At 35.4% G+C, this 22,458-nt stretch overlaps 1 protein-coding gene across 22 annotated transcripts in view; it reads left to right on the top strand.

The window, feature by feature from the left end:
• The window catches only part of SETD5 (SET domain containing 5), an 80,592-nt gene that overhangs the window by 12,544 nt on the left and 45,590 nt on the right, over nucleotides 1–22,458 (top strand). For 17 of the 22 annotated variants that reach the window (XM_087866820.1, XM_087866819.1, XM_087866815.1 and 14 more), the window contains one exon: nucleotides 19,186–19,245. The exons of 2 other annotated variants lie outside the window; for them this stretch is intronic. The gene's annotated coding sequence lies outside the window, so the exon portion shown is untranslated. Of the gene's footprint in view, nucleotides 1–8,259; nucleotides 8,343–13,726; nucleotides 13,776–19,185; nucleotides 19,246–22,458 lie in introns of all 22 variants that reach the window. 3 more of the 22 variants (XM_087866816.1, XM_087866813.1, XM_087866817.1) reach the window with 2 other exon arrangements.

Genomic DNA, 22,458 nt, shown 5'->3' with positions numbered 1-22,458 from the left:
TCAAATTGTCCTACATTTGGCTGTTGTCTTCTAAGCCCTTTTTACTTATTCTCAATTGTTTCCTGGCTTATTTTTTTGATTGGTTCCTTGCCTTCTAGTGTGACAGGATGTTCTAGGATCATTTTGTACATTTTCTGCCCCAAACTTGGAATTACTCATTTCTGCAACACACTGGTTTCTTTTAGGGGGGAAATGGTACCTAGAGACCACAGTGTGGTTGCTAGGAGTGTTCATTACTCTTGGGATGGTCCTTGTTTCTAGATCTTTTCAATGAACAGGACTAAAAAATGTTTTTTCTTTTTTTGTTTCTTTTAAAAAATACCAGTTGTTGGTATTTGGTAACTTTTATTTGGAATTCAGTACCACATTATTTTTTATATAAGTCTAACTTTTTTTCCCCATGCCCCAAATCCCAGTTTCCACTAACACCGAGGGCCTTTACTCTTTGCTTTGTCCCACATTGCACACACAACAGTTTTAGAATGCTGGAACAGTATGATCACTGGAAAGTGAGATTGTTTATACCCTTGGAATACATCCTTCTAAGGATATACCATCAAATTATGTTTTAAAGTCACTTGGAATGATTATTTTCTATGTGGCTATGCCACCAATTTGATATACAGTGAGGTTAATTTATTTCAACTCAATCTTAGATTTTTCAGGGATTACTTTTTGTTTTATGCAAAATAGCATTACTAAGTAAAATGTACAAATCTGCATGTAGTCAGGGAAATCTAGCTTATAGTCTTTTCCGCCCCATTTTCTTCCTGTCCCTATATGTAAGAGTTGACAGATTCATCATGAATATTTAAAGTGATTTTGTCATAGTATTTCTATTATAACGCAAAAATCATTTAAGTTAATTTACTAAAACTAACTGCTGCTAGATTTTTCAGTAACTAATATTTTTAGTTCATGGAAGAGGATCATGGACTTTTCTGTTCTCCTAGGAAGCAGAATATCTGGCCTTAATATATATAATTCAGGATAAGAAATTTCCTTTCTCTAGTAGAAATGATCTTTCTTGAAATGCTAGATTATTTTGCATTTGTCTCTGATGATTTCAAGTACTTAAACCTGACTACCACTTGGGACACTGGTGCTGCTTGTAGTAGAAAGCTCATCAATTAACATTCTTTGAATGGTTCCCTCTTAGACCTGAAAATAGTATCTTAGAAAGGATGTCATCTGCTCTTAAATGTTGTCATTTAAAATTCAAATTACTTGATTTTATAAGTCTTAAATATTAAATCTTATAAATTAATAGACCTGTTGAATGTGAAAGCTGTTTTATGCTTTTGAACTATAATACCTAAAAGAAGTAACATTCTCATATTTCAGCAATGTGTATCACATTATAATATAATATACTTATAGGGTAAAAAAACATTAAATCAGGATATGTCAAATGGTGAAGCAATAGTGATTAAGTGTGAAGGTTCTAAAATTGGATAGACCAAGGTTCAGATTCTAGTTTGCTGTTTTCTTTCTTTTAGCCTTGGACAAGATTCTTAACTTGGTGAGTTTCTCTGGCTAAATAGGAGCAGTACGTTACTCATAAAGTTGTGGGCATTTCATGAGCTGATGCATGTAAAGTGATTGAAGAAACCGTGGTTTGTATAAAATAAGCATCCGATAAATGTTAGTTTTTATTTTGGGAGTTATTGTTGTAATATTTGATCGATTCTGTAAACTTTATCTTTACCTTGGTATAAGTAATGCTTTCGTGCTATAAATAGAGCACCTAATTTTCATGATTCCATTGGTTATATGAAAAGAATTAACTGTTTAGCAAAGGAATAATTGGTATGCAGCTGAAATCTGTTTGAGGCTTCTGACTTGACATATGTACTGGTATTAACAATATAAATGCATTTATAATATAAATATCACATTAAGAAATTTATACTAGGAAAGGGAGCTTTAAAGAGACAAAGCTTCTTTTCAAGATCCCAAGGCCCTTTTCAAACATTAGTAGAGATTGTTTTATTTGAAGTGGCTTTAGTGGCACATATGCTGACCAGAGTTAAAGGAATTTTTTACCTTTAGGATTTCAAGATACATCTACCTTTTCAGATAGAGCTCTGTACTACCAGATTGCTCATAAATTCTGGTGTTTAGGATTGTGTGTGTGTGTGTGTTTAATCTTTATTGAGATATAATTAACAAATAAAATTGTACTGTATTGTATACAGTATGATTTGATATACATATATACACACATATATTATACATTGTGAAAGGATTCCAGCAATTGAGTTAATTAACACAATCATCCCTCACATGTGTACCCCCCCTTTTTTGGGGGGTGGTGAGAAGCTTCAAGTTATTATCTCTTAGCAGATTTCAACTTTGCAATATAGTATTATCAACTGTAGTCACTGTGTGACTATGTTATCTAATATCTACATTAGATCCTCAAACCTTATTCATCTCTATAACTGGAAGTTTGTGCCCTTTTACTAATGTCTCCCCACTTCTCCTGCACCCCAGCCCAATACCCACCATTCTACTCTGATTCAGTGAGTTCAACTTTTTTTTTTTTTTTTTAAACAATTCCACGTAAGTGATGCTATGCAGTATTTTTTTTCTCTGGCTTATTTCACGAAGCATAATGCTCTGGGTTTATTCATGTCATCATAAATGTCAGGATTTCCTTTTTTATGGCTGAATAATATTCCACTGTAGGTAAATAGATATGTATCCCAATTTTTAATCCGTTCATCCTTTAACAGACACTTAGGTTGTTTCCATACCGGCTATTGTGAGTAATGCTGCTGTGAACATGGGAGTACAGGTATTTCTTCAAGATAGTGATTTTGTTTCCTTTGGCTATATTCCCAGAAGTGGGATTGCTGGATTGTATGGTGGTTCTATTTTTAATTTCTTGAAGAAATACTATTTTCCATAATGACTGTACCAGTTTACATTACCACCAACAGTGTACAAGGGTTCCTTTTTTCTGCATCCTCACTAGCTTTTGTTGTCTCTTGTTATTTGATAATAGCCATCCTAACAGGTGTGAGATGATCTCTCATCATGGTTTTGAATTGCATTTCCTTGATGATAAGTGATGTTGAGCACCTTTTCAAGGACCTGTGGCCATTTTTATGTCTTATTTGGGGAGAATATCTATTCAGGTCCTTTGCCCATTTTTTAATGGGGTTTAGTTGATTGGTTGATTTTTGTGTGTGTGCTATTGAGTTGTAAGAATTTTGGGCAGGGGGGAGTTGTATGAGTTTCTTACATATTTTTGTTGTCAACCCCTTATTGGATATGTGGTTTGCAAATATTTTTTCTCTTTCCATAGGTTGTCTTATTTTGTTGGTTTCCTTTTCTGTGCAGAAGCTTTTAGTTTGATGTAATCCTACTTGTTTATTTTTTGTTTTGTTGCCCTTGTTTTTAGTGTCAGATCCCAAAATCATCGACACGATCAATGACAAGGACCCTGTGCTCTATGTTTTCTTCTAGGAGTTATACAGTTTTAGATCTTGCATTCAAGTTTAATCCATTTTGAGTTGATTCTGTGTATGGATTAGGGTAAGGGTCTAGTTTCATTCTTTTGCATTTGGATTTTCAGTTTTCCCAGTGCCATTTATTTAAGAAACTGTCCTTTCCTCCATTGTATATTCATTCTCATTGCCTTTGTTGAAAATTAATTGACCATATGTATATGGATTTATTTCTGGGCTCTCTTCTGTTCCATTGATCTATGTGTCTGCCTTTATGCGAGTACCATACTTTTTGATAACTACAGCTTTGTAATACAGTTTCAAGTCCAGAATTATGCTGCCTCCAGCTTTGTTGTTCTTTTTCAGGACTGTTTTGGCTATTTAGAGTCTTTTGTGATTCCATAGAAGGAATTTCAGGATTTTTTTTTTCTATTACTATGAAAAATGCCATTGGAATTTTGAAAGGTATTGCACTGAATCTGTAGATCACTTTGGATAGTATGGACATTTTAAAAGTATTAATTCTTCCAATCTGTGAGCATGGACCATCTTTCCATTCATTTGTGTCTTCAGTTTCTTTCATCAGTGTTTTATAGTTTCTGTTATACAGCTCTTTTACTTCTGTGGCTAAATTTATTGCTAAATACTTCATTCTTTTTAATGTTACTGTAATTGGGATTGTTTTCCTAATTTCTCTTTCCTGTAGTTTGTTAGTGTATAGAACAACTGATTTTTGTATTGATTTTGTATCCTGTAGCTTGTTTATTGTTTATATGTTTACTGCTGTTTATTTGTTAACAGCATTTTGGTGGAATCTTCAGAGTTTTCTAGATACGATACCATGTCATCTGCAAACAGACAATTTTACTTCTTTTCTGACTTGGATGCCTTTTATTTCTTTCTCTTGTCTATTTGCTCTGGTTAGGACTTCCCAGTGCTGTTTGAATAAAGTGACAAGCGTGGGCATCTTTGTCTTGTTCCTGATCTTAAAGGAAAGGAAAAGCTTCCAGCTTTTCACCATTGACAGTGATGTTAGCTGCAGGCTTGTACTATATGGTCTTCATTATGTTGAGGCACATTTCATCTGTACCTAATTTGTTGAGAGTTCTTTTTATCATGAAAGGATATTAAATTTTGTCAAATGCATCTATAGGAATGATCATATTATTTTTATTCTTCACTTTGTTGATGTGGTGTATCCCATTTATTGATTTGGGTAGTTGAACCATCCTTGTATCCCAGAAATAGATCTTATGTATAGTCCTTTTAATGTACTATTGAATTCAGTTTATGAATATTCTGTTGAGGATTTTTGCATCTGTGTTCATCAGGGATATTGGCTTGTGTTGTTCTTGCCTGGCTTTGGTATCAGGGTAATGCTGGCCTCACAAAATGAGTTTGAAAATGTTCCTTTCTCTTCAATATTTTGAAAAAAGTTTTTTTAAATATTTCAGAATTAGAGTGATTGAGGAGTGCCAAAATGAATTAACATTGGCTGACAATATTTTAAGATAGAGGAATGGGAGTTCTAGGAAAGGACAAAATGATGGGCTGAAGTTATTTTCTTCCTCCCCCCCCCCACCAAAACAAAACAGGAGCTAAAATGCACACGTTTTCTTTTTTAAAAGAATCTACCTTTCAGAGATACATGCTGAAATATCGATGAAATGATACATTGCTGGTGTTTGCTTTAGAATGGAGGAGAAACAAGATTAAGAGTTGGTAATCATTGAAACAATGATGAATAAATGACGTTATTTATAAAACTTTATTTTTATACTTGTTTGAAATTTTTCACAAAATCTTTTAAAGTTCAAAATAAAAGTATCTATAGACTTGGGGTTGTGAGTCTTGGTAAAGCGGACTTAGTAAACACACTCAGGTGTTTTTCATCTCTCCCCAGTAGTATTACTAGACCTCTGAGCCCCATTCCTCTTGTGACTATCACATGATATTTCCAGTCAACAAAAGAATAGAATAGCTACATAGATACATAATGACTTTGTACTAAAAGGATATAATAATGTTTTAAAGAAGTCTACAGATTCTGGAAATCATTCCCAACAGGAAGATTGAGGAAACAGTTGGGTAAATTAACAGTATATTCAGTATACAATAGATTTCATTCTATGAGATGGTTGAGTTTCTGAAAAGATACCTTGTGTAAATTAGGTTAATGTCAAACAGTCAAGATTTCTTTGGGCAGGTGGGTGGCTCAGTTTGTTAAGCCTCCCTCTCTTATCTCCGCTTAGGTCTTGATCTCAGGGTGGTGAGTTCACGCCCCGTGTTGGGCTCCACACTGGGTTGGAGCCTACTTTAAAAAAAAAAAAAAGAAACCCACACACAGTCAAGATTTCTCTAAGAAAACTGTTGGGATACTTTGACTAAGGGTGCAGTTTACTCAGTGACTATTAGCAAACCTTAATGTTGGTGATCTTGGCAAGTTACTAGTAAGACTTAAACTGTGGCTTTCCCTCTACCACTTTATACTGCTGCCTTGGAAGCCACAAAATGGCTCCTGTTTACTTCTTTAATAGTGTAACCCTGCATACCAAAAGTGGGTACCTACAATGTGCCATGTTATCTTGCTAGGTTCTCTTATGAATGCTATCTCACTTCTCAAAATAGTAAAGTGGAGTCATTTACAATTAACAAGTTGAATCAGAGTGGTGACACAACTAGTAACAGGATGAGTCAAGTCCTCATGATTCCAGGATCTTTTCAGTGTACTATATTACCTATTTTACTTAAGGAGTCTTCTATCTCCACTAGTATAATCTGCCCTTTCTTCTCCTCTGGACTTTGGGTATTGCTACTTTTCTGTAGTTTTGACCTTTTTTTCTTTAGGATCCTCTGCCAGAAATGGATGGGGCTCCTGGATCTGAATGGAGAAAGGAAATGGATGAGTTTTAATTGGGATTATCCCTTATGACAGTGATTATAAATTCTGCCTTCCTTGATATTAAAAAAAGTTAGTAGACCTCTTTCAGTCACCCATACCTTGCCATTCAGTCTGTTATAGGCTTGCTTTATCAAACTGGCTGCAGTTCAAGAAAGGGTATATAGTAGAGACCTGTGAATCCCTAGAATTTTGACCTCAAGTTTTGTTTGTTTTTCTAAGGAAAAGGTTCATAGTCTTAATCAGATTTTCACAGAAATCGGTGATCTGTCTTCAAAAGAAAAGATTAAGAACTACAGATACCCTACCATTTGGTTCCAGAGAGAGAAAGGAGACTTCATTCTTCTTCAGCCTGAAAAGGTTCCCCCCCCTTTGATCTACTGGGCCAAACAACAGACCACCACAAAGCCCACCTGTGAATGTGCTGGTTTTCTTATAAAGAAATAATCTGTGAATTCCTAATTTTGCTACTAGAGATTAAAACCTTAGTTTTACTTTATCAATTTAGCATAGATGCACACTCAGTTGTGCTTGGTAAACTCAGTAATTTTTTCCAAAAGAAAAGACTTTTTTTTCTTGAAAAATTTTATTTATTCATTTGCCAGAGAGAGAGAGTGTGTGCGCACGCGTGCATTTAAACAAGGGGAGCCGCAGGGAGAGGGAGAAGCAGGCTCATTGAGCCTAATGCGGGGCTCGATCCTAGGACCCCAGGATCATGACCCAAGCTGAAGGCAGACACTCAACCCACTGAACCACCCAGGCACCCCAAAGAGACTTTTTTAAAAGGAAATCAGTCGAAGGCATTAATAACAGGTCTGGAAGTCACAAGCCTTCTAAAGGAATTTGTATTTCGGTAGAATAAGGAATGGTGACAATCAGCACCCAAACATGTCTTTAAGACTTTTTTGCCTTGTAAATTAATGTTCTTGTATTAAAATAAGCTGATAACCAAATAAACATTCATTATATATCCCCTTAAAGAAGAAATTTGGCAAATATTGTCTCCTTTGAACAGGTCACCAGAGCAGGATTGGTAGGAATTCATGTTTGCTCAAATAGTAACTAAAGTATTAAGTTCGAAATCAGCTAGACAAACAGTGACAATCTAATTTATACCAGGAACCTTCTTTTCTTTTCCTTTCTTTTCTTCTCCTTTTTCTTTTTTTCTTTCTTCCTTTTTTTCTTTGAGAGAATGAGAAAGAGAAGGGGCAGAGGGAGACGGAGATCTGAGAGAATCCCAAGCAGGCGCCACACCCAGTGCAGAGCCTGACGAGGGCCTGGGTCTCACAACCCTGAGATCATGACCTGAGCCACAGTCAACTCCAGATGCTCATCTAACTGAGCCACCCAGGCACCCCCCCCAGGGGTCAGTTTTTGAATATTGATACTGGACCCAACTGGGTTTCCATCCTGCTTTTATATACAGATGGGGGAAGAGTCAAAACAGTCTTGAATCTTAGTGGATTCTTAAGTCCTAAATTTGTTGAAGAGCCATGATTCGTTGTTGTTTTGTTTTTTGTTTGTTTGGTGTTTTGTTTGGTTTTGTTTTAGAATTTAGAGATGAGTGTGAAGACATATGTTGAGGGGGGGCGTTCATGGTGGTTTGGCCCAGTAGGTCAAAGTGGGGCATTTTCTTAGGCAAAAATCCTTGTCTCCCTTTTTTTGTCATCCTTAGTAAAGCTTATCTGATACATTTACCATGGTATTTATTTAGTTCTGTCATAGCAAAATAGACCATGGTCTTTAAGGACATAAAATGAAAGAGTATTGTGCAGAAGTATTGTCAGTTCTCTGTAATTATTGTTATTGACATTGGTACTTTGTGGGGCAAGAGCCCCAATTACAAAAGATCTAATACATTACCAAATTCATACCTTTTTTTTCCTCTATTTTCTTAATCCACAGACAAAAATTTCTGCACTAGAAGTCCAAGATCAAGCTGTTGAGCATCACTGATTTCTCCTGAGCGCTCTATCCATAGCTTGCAGGTGGCTACCCTCCTACTACTACCTTTTCACAGGGTTGTCCCTCTATGCACGCACCTCCCTGGTGGTCTTTGTCCACATTTCTTCTTCTTACAAGCTTCAGTCGTATTGGATTAGGGCCCACTCTAATGGCGTCATCTGAGATATATTTGACATATAACATTATATCAGTTTCAGGTATACAACATAATGATTTATTATTTGCATACATTGCAAAATGATCACCACAGTAAGTCTAGTCAACATCTGTCACTTTACATAGTTACCAAAAAAATTTTTTTTCTTGTGCTGAGAACTTTTAAGATCTACTCTAAATGGAAATTTCTAACTTCTAACCCCCTTCACCTATTTCTCCCATCCTCCCCCCAAATCTTTACACTTTCGAAAAACTATCCTTTTTTCCAAAAAGATTGAGAACCACTAATCTAAAGTTACCAGTGGTGGTCTACAAGAGATTTGTCAAAATCTGGGGATTAGGATTTTTTAAAAAATCTTAGTTTTTATACTGGTTACCAAGTACTGGAAAAGAAAATACAATATTCAAAAGTAATGTTCAGCATTTAGAAATATTTCATTTCGGAAAAAAATAAGTTTATAAAGTAGACGTTTTAACAAAACGGGAAAATAGCTTTTGAACCTAAGATAACTTTGTGTTTTACTCTACTTATTCAGTGCTAGAATTCTGGCTTTGCTTAGGGTCAAACTATGATATGACAGGAAAGGCAATGGAGGTGATTAAAGGAGACAATAAAATGACTGGTAAGCATGGTATATGGTGATTATATTTTGCATAAGAATTTGGAGCTGCTTACTGTGCCAGTTGTATTCATTAACTAAAAAGTACTATTTTTTCAGTGTCCTGGGGCTAATTTATTATAAGAATTAATTAACAAATGAGAGTTTTGGCCTAAATACAGCTGAAATGTTTACTGAAATTGGATCAAAGATGGGCATCTGTGTCAAGGTTTTAAAATCATTTTTCAGGGGTGCCTGGGTGGCACAGCGGTTAAGTGTCTGCCTTCGGCTCAGGGCATGATCCCAGCGTTATGGGATCGAGCCCCACATCAGGCTCCTCTGCTATGAGCCTGCTTCTTCCTCTCCCACTCCGGGCTGCTTGTGCTCCCTCTCTCGCTAGCTGTCTCTATCTCTGTCAAATAAATAAATAAAATCTTTTAAAAAATAATAATAAAATAAAATCATTTTTCATATTAAGATCTCTAGAGAAAATGTTTACAATCCATAAGTTCAATATTTTTGTTATGCATGATGGGAACTTTTAAGTTCCTGTGTCACAACAAACCACTGGCTGTTTCATCCAGAGATGTTCATTCTCTTGGGCTTCTAGGGAAATAATGTACTCATCATTTCAAAGATTTCATTTTACACAGTAACCTACTGTATGAGTAAATGCAGGTTTATTTTTTTGCTTAGGCAAAGCAGTATATATCAGTGTTTCTTTGAGTTAATCTTCCATCACTTCCACTTCCGTCACTGTCACTTTTTAAATTACAAATTATTTTAAGTTTAATTTTATTGCCATAGGTATAGCTTATAGTGAGTAGTTTGGGAATAGAATGTGTAGTGGTGTATATTTGCATTGACAGTGATTTGGACTTATTTTCCACTAACTGGACCTTTACATTTGCTTTGTGGTTCAGATAGGAATCATCCATATGCATCCCAAATGTTCTTGTTCTGCAACACCATTACTACAGAATTATTTTTTGCCTGGAGAGTGCTCCTCAGTCGAGTATCCTAAGTATCATCACTAAGCCTTTCCTAGTACTCTAAGAAACTGCTTGCTAAAAATTAGAACAGTTGGTCACTACCTCAGATATGAACCATTGCTTGTGTAGTGTAATCAGTCCTTATCTTCAGTACACAGGTTTACAGAATATCACATTTCACCTGTTTTGGGGGCGTTTCTTCTGTGTTTTATCCATTTTTGTTTATTGGCTTGTAGAATCTATAGGAATGCTGTGTTACAGCTGTGGGTCATGTATATACTTGGCACTTAGCTTTGCTATAAGGAGAAATTTGCATTCCTAAGAATCAAGAAATTTCATCAACAAATTCATTAAAAAATAATTGCTTACAGTGTTTTTTTCTTTAGAAAAAATTTAAGACATTTTTAATAGCCATAAGTGTATAATGTAAAACTTAAACATAACTCAGCAAATCTGTCAATTGATGAATTATATTAAGCTCTTTATCTAAACTTTTGCCAAAAAAAGGTAAGTCTTTCTCTGTCACAACCACCTACCATTATAGGCAGACACCTTTCACCTTTTTTTTTTTTAAGATTTTATTTATTTATTTATTTATTTATTTATTTATTTATTTATTTATTTGACAGAGAGAGAGAGAGCCAGTGAGAGAGGGAACACAAGCAGGGGGAATGGGAGAGGAAGAAGCAGGCTCCCAGCGGAGGAGCCTGATGTGGGGCTCAATCCCAGAACTCTGGGATCACGCCCTGAGCTGAAGGCAGAAGCTTAATGACTGAGCCACCCAGGCGTGCCCCTTTCACCCATTTTTATGGTGAACGAGGGTCAACTTCACTCAGCAGATATGATAATATATAACTGATATTTCTGGGATTTGCTTTAAAATAATTCTGTAGAAGATGAGAGGTTACAGATAAAGTAAGGTTAGCTATCAGTTTGACTGTTTAAAGCTAGGTAAGGTATTTATGAATTCGTTACAGGGTTTTCTTTGGTTTTGTATTTGTTTGAAGTTTTTCATAATAAAGTGTTTTTTTAAGGATACAAAAAATAACATCAGGATAAGTAGTCTGAACAAAATTTCGAAGGAGAAGAAATAGATAAACAAGTAATGAACAAAGAAGGTCTTAATTCCATTCAGGCAAAGGAGTTTGAACTAACCCATTAGGTATTAGGGAGCCATTGTAGATACCTAATAATGGAATGATAATGATTAAAGTTACGCTGTAAAAGGGTTAAAGTCATGAAAGAATGAAGAGTAAATTGGAGGGTTGAGAGCCCAGAGGTAGTGAGATCAATTCATTGCTATATTGCAGCCTTGAAATCATAAAGAGGTGAGTAATGTTGGTGAATGAATGGATAAAATACAGTCTATAAAATGTTTCAATGGAAAAAGAATAGCTCCGCATCCAGGCTCTTAGTCAGGTGCTAGAGCAAGCACGGTAAAAAGGAGAGGGGTTGTTTGTTTATTTGCCTCATTTGTGCAGGGCTTAGATTTGGACCATATGGATGTCTTGAATTCGTAGGCACTGTAAAAATTTAGTCAGTGCTTTGGCTTTATCTTTTAGTAAATCAGTATCGACAAGCCTCTTACAGTTTTAAAGTTTTTTCTCTTTCCAAGTGTCATTAAAAATGAAGGCTTCCTATTTTATACTTTGAGGTAAAACTGCTGGAATAGTTTTTTGGTTTTGTTTTTAAGTTTATTTAGGTAATCTACACCCAGTGTGGGGCTTGAACTCACAACCTTGAGATCAGGGGTCACATTCTCCTCCAACTGAGCCAGCCAGGCACCCCAGAACAGAGTTTTGATAACTTCTTTGAAACCGAAGAGCTCAAATCTTCTAGATTACTTTAATTTTGTCCATCAGAACACTATAAATGCTAGCTAGGTTACAGGTGGTTAGCACATTTTATTTTTTTGTTGCTGAAAGAAGAAATTTAGATCTTGGTGCATTCTGTTAAAAGAGTTAAAAATTATCTCATGGGACAACCATAAAATACTTTGGTTCTGAAATAATGCTTTATCTATGTTTTATTTTGAAGGTCCCAGCCCAAATTTAGTGAAAAAGCAAATGAGATCTCTTGGTATATTAAGAATTTCACAGAACAATAGTACATCCAATCAGTAGTCATAAAAGTGTATCAGAATTGTTGAGAATTTGCAGTTGACTTTCATTTTAGGGTTTTCTTTTAGCATGTAGTCTTCTAAATAGAAGACTCTATGAGCGGAATTAGAATTGAAATTATTTTAAACCTTTTGAGAAAATGTAGCCAGCCTTCACACACTATGTGGGACTGTGTAAAATGGTTATAACTTTGTGTAAGGTGATTTGACATCTCTGATACATGCTCATGACATTTTAGTAGTTCCACATCTGGGAATGTATTCTAAGAAAATGTTTGTGTATGTACGTGACTGTTCAGTTGTATATATTATGGAAAATTAGCAACAATCTAAACATCCACCTGCACAGGATTGACTTAAATTATAGTAGAGCCATAAGATAGATACTGTGCCATCATTTAATAGGAAGTACATTTGTACATAGCATGTAGAAAGATGTCCAAAACCTGCTAAATGAACAATGCAGATTATAGAACTGTAGAGTTAACACTTTTATTTTTGGGGTGTCTTTAGGAAGTGAAATTATGTGAGAATTTCACTTCTACTTTTTATGCTTTCATAAAGTTTGCCTATTTTTACAAGCATTTATTATCTCTAATATGTTAAGGACACAGATATAGCTATTGGTGGGGAGGGGAAATCTGTTGTGCGTATCGGAAATGTTAAGCTTTAAATTCCTTTACTGTTATATACTTAGCCAGCTGGTCTGCCTGGTAATCCCGACACATGTATGGTCAGGTTCTTTTTGTCTGTTTTGAGGGTTCTTGCTGCCTGTTGTCCTTCATTCTTAATAGAATTTTCCATAAGACCGGTCAGTGATAAGTCTTGTCTAAACAATTCAAGAGATTTATGAAAATCTTCCTATAAGAGACTCCTCTTTGTCACTGTTAAACTATGGAGTGGTCTAGGGTTTTCTTTTTTTGAGAGGAGGGTGTTGTTTTCTCTTCAGAATGACTCATTAATTGTAGAGGCACACTTGAGGATTTTTTTTTCCCTTCGTGGTTGTGAAAATGAAGTACTTGGCACATAGGCAAGCCTAAAGAGTTTGCAAATTGCCTACCCTCTCCTGCTTTGGATAAGAGAAACATCTTAAAATAGCACTTAACATAGTTTTTATATATAGTAGTTACTCACTTCATGTTTGTTGAATGAATGAATGAATGAATGAAGAAAAAACTGGCAAATCTAGATAATATAAATCCCAAGAGAGCCAGGAATTTTAATCTGGACTTGTGCGTCTAGCATAGCACCAACAATAATTGATGCTTTAAGTTTTAAAAATTTGTTTTAATTCAGACATCACTATCTAAATAGTAATTACTTTAATAAATAGAAGCTGTACATTAAAATCTTAATTTTCTTTCTTTTGAAGGCACCAATTTGTATGTAACTTCTTACAAGTAATTATTTTTGTAGCAATGTTTCTTCATCGGTAAAATGGAGAAATTTTGCCCAAACTACTGAAAGTATAACATATTAATGCCTTGTAAATGTGCACAACCCACTTCATCTGGAGTAAGGAAATGTGCTTCCCATTTCAGGGTTTGAAAATGAAAAGGGTCTGGATAGAGAGGACGCAAACATAAAAGGGTGAGATGTTCTTTTCCTTTTTGGTGGGGTGCATGATTCTAAAGCATGCTCTGAGGCTCCTAACACAGTAAGACAGGCAGAACCTTCAGAAAGTCTTGAGAATATCTCTTTACAGAGCCCTTGAAAGTTTGTTGAGGGTATCATCTTTATTTAATACTTAGAAGCCTAAAATTTTCCTGATTCTTCTTAAGGATAGAGAGAGTCTGTGCATCTTTGGTTAGTTTAGCAGTAAATACCTGTTTATCACTGTTAAATCAGGTGTACTTAAAATATTTTTTTTCAGTGTCAACCTAAAATAATTTAAAATCATAGTATTTAGTTTCATTATGTATGATGTGTACTTTTATCCTAACTCCTCCTCTCCTCCAGGAACAACTAAGTATATTGTGGCATCTGCAGTACTGCCATTAATGAAATTTTTCATGAGGATAGAAGTTCTTCTGTAGATTAAAATAGAATATTTTAAAAACCAGGTTTTAATTACCTCCTATTCTAGTAAACTTAGAGCTTTTATAGACATCTGTTTATTGTGCCAAGCCTAATAGCCCCTAAAGGGAGTATAAATTTAGGCAAAGGAGCCAAGGGATAAACAAGTGTTGTAGGAGAAGAGGTGAGAGAAAAAGAAAACTTAGTATCTTGACTCTAAATTACCTTAGTCTGAATTTCTTTAGTCTGCATTGTTTACTTCCAGTTTTTCTCTTCTTTGTCTTCAGCCCTGAACTTCTTTTAGATTCTTTGCCTACGTTAACTTAGCTTCAGATTATAAACCTAACTTACAGTTTATACCATCCAATTATATAAACTTTTTACCAGATCTCTGAACACTTTCTCTTTTCTTAGAGTTCATCTCCAATTTTCCAGTAATTCTTCTGATGCTTATCACTTACCTCTGCCACACTGGTTTTTTTTTTTTTTTTCATGTTTCCCCGGTATTTCCTCTTCTCACCTTAGTTACAGTAGCAAAATTGAAATACACACTGTTGGAAAATAGTAAAAATAATTGTTAGCCACATTTAGGTTGTTAGGTAGCAGCTTCTCTTCATATATATTTAAAGGTTGCAGAGAGGGGCTCCTGGGTGGCACAGCGGTTAAGCGTCAGCCTTCGGCTCAGGGTGTGATCCCGGCGTTCTGGGATCGAGCCCCACGTCAGGCTCCTCCGCTATGAGCCTGCTTCTTCCTCTTCCACTCCCCCTGCTTGTGTTCCCTCTCTCGCTGGCTGTCTCTATCTCTGTCTAATAAATAAATAAAATCTTTAAAAAAAAATAAAAAAATAAAGGTTGCAGAGAATTACTTAAACTCTATTTTCTACAAACACTAGTTCATATGCGCCTGTGAGTGAGCAGGACGGGTATCATTCTGTCTCTGTATCGATGAGAAAACTGAGACTTTGAGACATTGAATGAATTGCCTAAGCCAATGCCAGGATGCACGGATATCTGGAGCAAAATGAAGCCCATTGAGATTTTACTTTGAGGAATTAAAGATTGTATATAAAAAGTGATTTTTCTAAGATCACCAGATATTTAAGTTGTAGGCTAGAACTCAGATTTCCTACCTCTTACTATTACTTTTTCCTAACATACTTTTTCTTTCTCAAGGCCAAAAGTGGTATGTTACAGTACAGTGGCTGTGTTTTTCCTTGATACTTAAGTTTGGGTTGAAGATGAAAGATAAACATATAAAAGGCAGTTGCCACATTAATTCTTAGACAAGTTAGTCCTGTAGATAAAATGCATTCATTTATTTATTTATTGCATTTTGCACTGCTCTGTGATTTAAAAATTGAGGGTAATAATCATGTTAAAAAAAAATCTTTCTCATAGTCTTTCCCTATCTCTTCTTTTTACTCTTTTGTAAAGTTGTTCAAAAGAAGAAATTGAAGTATAGAGGTATTTAAGAATAGGGGTGCCTGGGTGGCTCATTCACTTGAGCATCCGACTCTTGGTTTTGGCTCAGGTCATGATCTCAAGGGTCATGAATTAAAGCCCCAAGTTGGCTCCGCGTTCATCGGGGAGTCTGCTTAAGATTCCCTGCCCCCGCCCCCGCTCCCATGAGCACGTGCGCGCTCTCTCTTTCAAATAAATATTTTTTTAAAAAGTATTTAAGAATAAATTCAACTCACATGTGTAACAAAATTTTGAATAATCAGTAGGTTCAGAACTTGAATCTTAATGGCTATTTTATCTTAACCCTATTGAAAACTTTTCTGAAATTTTTTTTCTCTTAACTGACTTAAATTTATTCACTTACTAGCCTACTGTAGATCGTTTATTGCTTTATTCTTTCCATCTGTTCATTTTCATTATTTAATAGTTTAAAAATAGGGATATTAGATTGGGCTGAATATATTTATTTCAGGAGACATCTTAGATGCTTGTTTTTAGTGAATCCCAGTTTAAGAGTCACTGCTTTTGAAAGGAAGAAATTTGGTTGATTATAGTTTATGGCTAGTTGGGATTTAGAGAACTAGGAGTTGTATGCAGGGTCTTTTATTTAGTAAATGAGGGGGTAAAGTCCTAATAATTTTATAGCAGTACCGTATATACAATTTAATACTAAAACCAGACCAAGTGAGATTAGAAATCTAGGGAGGATTTTTAAATTGAGGATATTTTTTAATTTAGATTCCAGAATGGTAAGTTGTTGCTAATAGGAAGAAAATAATCATTAACCCTCTTAAAAGATCTGAAGTAATATTGTTGCCCTTGAGAAAACTAAGCATTGCAAATTGTGATACTATTCAACCTACTGTTTATGTCAGCCTAAACAAGAAGAGATTTTCTTTCTTTCTCTAATACATGCCTATCTTTAACATACTCAGTCACATAACTTCAAAAATAACTATAAAATATGCTCCTGGCCCTGAATTAGTGAATGTGCATGTTTGTCCTTACTTTGAAATCTCATCATTGGGTCCTAGATTCCAGAGTGATTTTCATACATAGGGAAGCCACTACTACTTTTCAAAACGTTTTCTAATGAGAGTGAGGAAAAGAAGTGTAAAATTTCAACCTTGTTGTTAATACCTTGCTTTTAATCCCTTGTTGTTAATATGCTTGGAGGACTATATTCATAAAAGTAGAAACGTTCTGTTTTATTTCAGATTTAGTTATGGATGATGGATATTGATAAACCGAACAATTAAAAGGGACATTTTGGGAAGATGGCTTGTTCGTATAAATTTAAATGTGTATTCACTTACATGTTTTGTCAGAAGCCAAAATTGAGGAAGAGATATGGCTTTCTGGGTTTGTGGAGAGAGTTGATCAGAGACTGCTCCGTGGCTGAGTTGCTGTCTGCATAGGCTGTTAACAATTGTTTCTCTGGCAGCAGATCTTGTTCATCAGGATTGCATCATTTCTGGGAGAATGGCCAAGGTCCACAGCCTCAGTACAAAGACTGTCTGAAGCATATGAGGCCTGTTCTCTTTCTAAAGCGGCACTCCTCTTCCTGCCAGTCCTCTTCACAGGATTACTGAAGCAGACTTGTTCTGAATTTCTTTCATTGGATTGGCTGTTTATTGGACTCTTGTCTCCCAGCTGCTTCCGGCTCACCTGGCTGATGCAATTTCTTTTTCTGAAATCTCTGTTGGAATTGTTCTTAAAACACTTTTTGTCTGTCTGCTCTGAGAGTGATCAAATAGGTCACATGGGTCCTGTGCTTTCAGCAAGTCATATAGAGGAGAGACTGTCAGAATGACACACACAGACACTGTTGACCATTTCTGAACCCAATTAAGAAGATGGGTAATTGTAAAACATTTTTGTCATGTTCTGTTTAACAGCCTTTTCTACAGAACCTATATGTGTGCGTAAACAGTGATTTCTCAAAAGAGTACTCCGTACTGGGAGACTGGCTGGTTCTGCTTCTGAATCCAAGAACTTACTAGTGTTTTGTGGATTCTGATGAATTGTTCTGGAAAAACAAATTGATATGAATTTGAATTGAAATTCTGATGTATTCATTTTACCCCTACTGAACATTCATATATTTAGTTCTCGTTTTCTTTCATTTCTTACCTTCTTTCTTATTTGTTGTTAAGGGAATCTACTTCCTTGGTTTGTTTTTTTCTTTTATTGTTACCTTCATACCTTTTATTTTTATAATAATTCTGAGTATGCTTTTTTAAAATTGTTTCTGAAGAATAGTTTAGGGTTGCCTGGGTGGCTCAGTTGGTTAAGCATCTGACTTTGGATCAGGTTATGATCTCAGGGTCCTGGGATTGAGCCCCGTGTCAGGCTCCATGCTCAGTAAGGAGCCTGCTTCTCTCTCCCTCTTTCTCTATGCCCCTCCATCTGTTCGTGCTCTTTCTTTCTCTCAAATAAATAAAATATTTTTTTTAAAAAAGTTTATTTTCCAATTTTTGTAAATTTAGAAATCCACAAAATATTGACATAAAAGTACATTTCCTCTCTATTGCTTGGTAACTAGAATCCCCAAAACAGCTCTTTTCACATATATGATACATTAATATTTAGTTATTAATTCCTTGTTCTGGCTGACGTTAAATTTGACTTTTTGCCCCCCCAAAATCACCTATTTTCCCTTACTTTTTGGAGGGTAGAAAGTTAATTAAGGCTCTCTTTTTCCACACGTTCCATTATGGAGTTGACCACAAGTAGAACTGACTCCCATTTGTCAGTTTTTTTTTTTTTTTTTTTTTTTTTTTTTTTTTTTTTTTAGTAGGACAAGAGGATAAATGGGATGAAGGTGGGGGAAGGGGAAAAGTAATATTAAGTTATCCTTTAATAAGTGTTGGTAGGTCCTTGTCTGACTGGAGAGTAAACTTGATATTTGCTTAAAGAAAAGCCTCTGCATTTGGGAGTGGGTCAGTAGAGAAGCACCTCCTAGGAGAGATAAGAAGAAATCCCTTGGGAAATGGGAGAGACTTCTCATTTGAAGGAAAGAGTATTAACCCAGTGACATAATATTTTCCACTTCTTGAGTCTAATAAAGATTATTTCCTTTTCCATTCTTTATTTAGGTTCTGGCTTTGTAGGAAAATAGGATATCATGGTTAAAGGACAGAAATAAAGTACTAAATGAAACATAGGATGGTTGACAAGGCAATGTGTAGAAATGAAATAAGTTACTATGTAAAATATTCTTTATAATTCGGGGTGCCTGGGTAGCGCTAAGCATCCGACTCTTGATTTCGATTCAGGTCATGATCTCAGGGTCGTGAGATCGAGCCCCACATTGCATGGGGTTCCAGGCTGAGCGTGGAACCTGCTAAAGATTGTCTCTTTCCCTCTGCCCCCCCCACCCCCTCTACCCCCCACTCATGCACATGCATGTTTGCTCACTCTCCCTCTTTCTCCCAAAAAAGAAAATATTCTGTATAATTCTATTCTTTGTGTCCATCATTGTTATTTCATTCTGTACTAATCTGTGTCTCAACTTTTTCTAGGTCTTCAGAGCTACTGGCAGATAATTTTGGGGGACTTCATATTTGGAGGTCTATAAAAAGGTGACTGAGTCAAATAAATCCTTTGCATTTGTTTTAATTTTTATATTGTAATGAATGCTAAAATCATATGTTGAGATAATGGTGATCATAATTCATTCAGCGAACATTCTCAATCACTTTCTGTGTGCCAGGCACCATTCTGAACGTTGGAACTATAGCAGAGGATAAAACACAAAAATCGTGTCCTCATAGAGTTTATATTATGGTAGAAAGATACAGAAAATTTAACAAGTAAAAGATATCTTGAAATTGTTCCACCTAGAGACAGAGTTAACTCCTCATTCTAGGACACCTCTCCAAACTATGCGATAGGTTAATAAATTCTGTGCTACTAAGCTTGGTAAATTGTACTAAGGGTCTGTTGTCTTGGCTTATAAAACTAGAGTTATTGTAATAAAATATTGCATATAGATGATCTGTTAAGTCTTCAGTTAATATTTTAATAGCTACATTTTGCAGAGTGTTATTTAGGGAAGGAATGATTTTCAGGGTTATATGAGAAATTTGATTTTGTTAACATTTTTTGTATTAAGCCTAATAATTTGAAAGCTTTATTTATGTATTTATTTTCAAGATTTTATTTTAGTTCAAGTTAGTTCACAGATACTAGTTTCAGAGGTAGAATTTAGTGATTTTTCAGTTGCGTATAATACCCAGTGCTCATTACATCAAGTACGCTTCTTAATGCCCATCACCTAATGTGAAAGCATTTTTTAGAAGATGGCCATGCTAATCTATAATAATTGCCTTCATCAGAAGAGAGGAAGTCTTGTAAAACTAAACAAGAGGAAGATGGAGGAATTCATGAAAGAGAAATTCATAACTAAGTAGTTAATGTTTCTTATATTAAGTCTCCAAATTAGCTAGGTTGAGATTTCAGTAAGGAATGTGCTAATCATTTATTCACTCATTAAGGAAGTATTATCCATAATAATTTTCCCATTTTTTCCTTTTAGTATATCTTTTAAAAATTACTCTCAGAAAAATAACTGTCAGCTTAAGTTTATAAGTTGTCTTTCTTCTAGAAGCCTACTTTTTTTTTATGGGCATAGAATAGTAATGGCTATGACAAAGGCTTTTTAATGGTGTTGAATAACTTTTTTTATCCTTTACTGAAAATGTAACACATGATTGAGATTCCTGTATTGGTTAAGGGGAGGTAAGACCATTATCAGACTCTGTTCTAATTATCAAGCCAGGCAGCTTCTGGGATTTTTGGGTTTTGTTTGTTTCTTATTTTTAATTCAAGTTTATAGAGTGATACTATAGTTAGAGGAATAGTTGTAACCAACAGTCGTCAATATTTAACTTTTTTTTTTTTAGCTTATTTGATAAGTATTCTCTCCTATTATTTGTAGATTTTATTTCAGTTTCCCAGAGGCTTGGACGATGTACTGCCTAAACCTGTTTGGATATATTGTTAGGGAAAGGAAATACTTTATGTGTCAGATGGGCCCAAAGAGTTATATTCGTCACTTCTCTTTTTGTAAGCTGTGAAGAAACAATAGGAAAATTTGTCTTTTTCATTTCAGTCCCAAGTCTAGCAATATGTCACCTCCAGTTGTATAGGAACCAGTGTCTTGTCTTCACCCAGGTTTGGAGAGTCCTAGATCTTGATGAGATCCAACTCTTTCAAAGTGTAGGTGCCAGAGAGGACTGCTTAGTTTATAGCTGTTTCTAGTATTCTAAAATAACACAAAAGAGTAATATTATCTTTATGTGTTCTTAAAAATCTTGGCCTGATTCACTGTTCACAATTGGTTTTTTTATCCACATTAATTTGCTTTATGTATCAAAATATGATTTAAGCATCTCTATGGTCTGTCACTTAAAATTTGCACTAATTCTCTGGATTGACTTAGTATCACATACTTTTCATTTCATTAAATTTTTCTAATATAAGTAATTGATTTTTCTCCTGTCTTATTTGTCTTAAGATGAATCAGCAAATCAATCATGACTCTTTTTTGTAGTCTTTTTGCAAAATTCTTTATTAACCTGGGCCTTTAACTTTCTTTCTTCCCTCCCACATAAAATGCTCTGGTTTCTTTCAATAGTTTAATATAAAACCACTAATGTAAAATTGTACAGAGTATACTTTTTTTTCCCCTTTGCACCATACCTTCAAATTTCTTAATACACTCTTTTCTTTTCTTTTCTTTTTTTAGAGAGAGAGAGAGAGTGAGAAAGGGGTGGTTGGGGGAGAGGGAGAGAATGTTATGCGGCTTCCACACTGAGTATGGAGCCCAATGCAGGGCTCGATCTCACAACCCTGAGATCATGACCTTTGCCGAAATCAAAAGTCGGATGTTTAACGGACTGAGCCACCCAGGCACGCCCCCTCAAAGATTTTATTTTTAAGTAATCTCTACACCCAACTTGGGGCTCAACCTTACAGCCCTGAGATCAAGAATCACATGCTCTACTGAGTGAGCCAGGCGCCCCACTCTCTTAATGTACTTTTGACTTTTTACTACTTCAGTAGTTTGTCTTTTCGTTTCCAAATTCCACTGGTTATGGTCAGCAACTCAAGGTATCCTCACTGCTTTTCCATAGAAAATTTTCTAACCTTTATTATGAAACTACTCTTTATGTTTTTATTTATACCTAGCCGTGGATGTTGCTTAACAAATACAGTTAAGACAGTTGCATCTTTTCCCAAAATCATAGTTAAAAATGGCTTCAGAAAGGGAAAAATGTTTCTGTCATACAAGAATGCAATAAGAACAGCTGTGTCCAATGAGATATAAACACCTCTTTTTTTTTTTTTTTTTAAGATTTTATTTATTTATTCGACAGAGATAGAGAAAGCCGGCGAGAGAGGGAACACAAGCAGGGGGAGTGGGAGAGGAAGAAGCAGGCTCATAGCGGAGGAGCCTGATGTGGGGCTCGATCCCAGAACGCCAGGATCACGCCCTGAGCCGAAGGCAGATGCTTAACCGCTGTGCCACCCAGGCGCCCCATAAACACCTCTTTTATCCTCATATTTAATCTGGAAGAAATAATATTGTTGGCTGCTGGTAAAACTGCATTTATTTGTGGCCTAGGGGGAAACAAGTTTAAATGAAGTTGTTTTTTGTTTTGTTTTGTTTTGTTTTTAAGTAAGCTCTACACCCAACATGGGGCTTGAACTCATGACCTCAAGATCAAGAGTAGCATGCTCCACCAACTGAGCCAGCCAGTAGCCCCTAAATGAAGGTTTTTAATTGTTAA

The sequence above is a fragment of the Ursus americanus genome, chromosome 14, assembly GCF_024610735.1.
Source record: "Ursus americanus isolate L20-20 chromosome 14, mUrsAme1.1.p, whole genome shotgun sequence".
In the NCBI taxonomy this organism is placed as follows: domain Eukaryota; kingdom Metazoa; phylum Chordata; class Mammalia; order Carnivora; family Ursidae; genus Ursus; species Ursus americanus.
Note: the sequence above shows the minus strand (reverse complement) of the source record. Positions and strands in the feature narration are given on the sequence as shown.